Source organism: Cyprinodon variegatus, unplaced genomic scaffold, assembly GCF_000732505.1.
Source record: "Cyprinodon variegatus isolate N-32 unplaced genomic scaffold, C_variegatus-1.0 Scaffold89, whole genome shotgun sequence".
In the NCBI taxonomy this organism is placed as follows: domain Eukaryota; kingdom Metazoa; phylum Chordata; class Actinopteri; order Cyprinodontiformes; family Cyprinodontidae; genus Cyprinodon; species Cyprinodon variegatus.
Window position 1 is genome coordinate 117,027 of NW_015150542.1, and position 3,265 is coordinate 120,291.

General features: G+C 36.8%; 1 protein-coding gene across 1 annotated transcript in view; it reads left to right on the forward strand.

Moving 5' to 3' along the window:
• Window positions 1-3,265, forward strand: part of LOC107083998 (protein FAM102A-like) — a 28,586-nt gene that overhangs the window by 1,423 nt on the left and 23,898 nt on the right. The window lies entirely within an intron of this gene.

The following is a 3,265-nucleotide window of genomic DNA, read 5'->3' on the forward strand; positions in this document are numbered from 1 at the left end:
GATACTAAAATTTTCACTTAGTTTTTATTTAAATTTTTGCAACTTACACAGACATATACATATAAGCCCACATTCAGGCTGCTGCTTTTGTATACTTAAAAAAGAACAAAACTTTGAAGTATATACAACAAGTTAGTTCACATGGTTAAAGATAAACTTACAAACATAAATATAGTTAGTAATTAAATAAGCAGCACTAATGGAAATGACAAAAATTAAATGGAAAATAATAAGTAAAGATAAAAAAGTATAATAGAAATGAAATAGAATACAATGAAAAAAAAAAAAAGTTTTACTGCATTCATATGGTCATGGCCGGTTTCCACCTATTAGCAAATATGTCTTTCTTAAGCCTCAGCCAATAAGTTACTTGTTCTATATGATAGATTTCCCAGACCTTTTCAATCCACATTTTGTATGTTGGCGGGTCAGGCTTCAACCATTTAACTGTGATGCATTTAAGAGCTGCAATCAGTAATATTTGTAGAAGGTATTTTTTCCTCTTCCAGTAATATCTTTTGGTAATAAAAAAGTACCATCTCAGGATCTTTGTTAAAGGTTTTCTGAAATACTTTTCTAAGGGCCTTGAGTGTTACTAAAATTTTCAACTCAATACTGATGTTCAGGAAAATATTCGATACTCGATACTTTTTTCAATACCACAAGGATAAAAACCAAGCCCCCAAAATTTAACAGAAATGTTTTTATTAATAAATAAAAAAACAATAAATAAATACAATAAAATGGAACAATATTTTGAGGTCGTATGCTGTGCACAATACTAAGCAAGCTTGATAAAAAAAATAACAAAAAGTGTTAAAAGTGTTCCTCTTTGGCTATGCTTTACACACATACCAATGACACTAGCCAAACGGTTAACAAACCAAAATAAAGGCTGTATTCCGGGAGGGAAGTGCAAACCTTGGGTTTAGCTGCTTAATAAGTTTTTGGAACCCACCACAGTTAAATAGGAACCTGATCCGATGTTGGTCAAACAGGGATGGTAGAGTCAGCTGTTCCGTAAAAATTCAAAAAATATCCACTGGACTTGGTTTCCAAGATTTGAAGACATTTCACCACCTCTCCAGGAAGCTTTCTCAATTCAAATGGCTTTCTCAATTCACATTTGAAAGCTTCCTGGAGAGGTGGCGAAACGTCTTCAAATCTTGGAAACCAAGTCCAGTGGATATTTTTTGAATTTTTACGGAATGACTATGACCTGGATGACTGAGAATCTTCATCAGCATAGAGTCAGCTGAGTTTGACGGTGTTGGGACGCAGGTCTACTTTTGTCTGCTTCATTCTTTGACTTCAAGAGAGAAAATAACACTTTTCAGTGGTATCGATACTTTTGACAATGAGTATCGTATCCGGATACAAGTTTTAGTTTCGATACTTTTTCAGGGTTTCCGTGGGTCGTTAAAAATCATTAAAAGTAATTAAATTATTTTATTGACATTAAAATTCATTAAATGTGTTTATTGTGGCATTTAAAATTTATTAAAAAAATGTTTTATGAAAACAATTTTGTCAGACATATTATATCGCGTTATATTTGCGTGGAACTGCTTCCGATTGATCGCAAAGCCGTATGTTCAGAAAATAAGCTTGAGTCGGAGAAAAAGCTAGAGAATGGGGGGAAAAAACTAATTTCAACAAAAGTGGCTGGAAAACTAGGAATTCGGGACATGGCTGCAGTCTGTCGACGGGTACCTGTTGGTGGCATTAAAATGATTTATAAGAGCATTAAAAAGCATTAAGTTAGAGTTATTAATTCCTGTATAAACCCTGTTTATTGAGTAACGATACTTTTGACAACCCTAGTGTGTGTATATATGAAGAACTGCATACTACTTGGATGTGAAATAATTGCCATCATGGCTTTGTCAAGCTGCTGCCTACCTTTGTGAAACAGGAAAAAGACTAATACAAAGTGAATCAAGTAGAAGTTTTTATTGCCTTCCTAGAATGGGTGACAATAGTATTGGCTCTCAAAATGGTATCGGTGCCCTATTGGTTGGTACTCGCCGATACGATACCACCATTTTAGTGCTAGATCGGGGCCCTGCCCGATACTGGTATCGGTGCAAAACTAAAAACTATACATACAAGTATGTATACACAGACTGACACTGACTGTGAAATTACCTTTGAAAAAACTTCCTACAGCTGGTAAACTGCTTGTTTTTTCAGCCAAATGCTACACATGTAGGCATTTTTACTGCGCATCTCTGTGGGAGTCGGGAATACACTTGATTACTTCAAACACTAAAGCATGTATAAAAAAAAATTATAATTTTATAGGAGATATTTGGAGCACCACCAATTACGTCTATTAGTTCTTACCATCATATTCCACTGCAATAAAATCGGAATTTATTTGAAGGCTTTTTACACTTGCTTATTGCTCTAAGAAAAGCTGTACTTTTTGTGCATTTTCTTCCTCATCTGAACACCATCCAGGATTAATATTAGATTCCCATTGAAACATAAACTTCTGGGCAGGATGGTCTGTTTTGAAGAGGTCCTCCTTCCTCTAAAAGTTCTGTTTAGGTTTGGTTTGCAGGTTGTTCTGTTTCTGCAGCTCTGGCTGTCTAACCAAGAACACTCTTGGCTCTGAGTCACGTTTAATGGCAGGCTGCCGTCATGTTAAAGCACCCCTCTGAGTCCCTGCGCTGGAACCTCTCATGAACTTCCAGACTAAACACAGCACCAAGTCTCTCATCCCAGCTCGTGTGATCTGTGTTTACTGGCTTTAAACCTCTGAGATGAACTAGATTGGGACGATGACTCTCAGCTGGCATTCTGAAGCTTTTCATCTCCTTTACTTCAGATGTTCCTCTGATCAGTTCCTAGCATCTGCAGCTTTAGTATCTTTTCCTGTCCTCCCCTTTAATTCCTGATTCCTGGGATTGCGTTGCTTTGAAATGGGTTTGTTCTGCTTCTTTTGGCAGAAAGCTGACCCACTGGGTCCAACTGCACATGAATTGTATCAAGAGCCAGAAAAATATGATGCCTGTAAAATTACTGGAAAATTAGTTTGGAGTGAATTAAATGTTTAGTCATTTATTTCTGGCGATGCTAATCTCAGCATGAGGAAGTTAAGAAGTTTGTTTTGTTGGTAAATAAGGTCAGGGCTTCGTGGACATGAGGATGGTGGAAACCAAGAGGGGGAAGCAGTTTGTGGTTGATCTGCTTTCATGAAGCGTTATCCTCAGCTGGTGTGCATGGGGCAGCTGGCAGGTTGAGCTAACAGATGTTTATA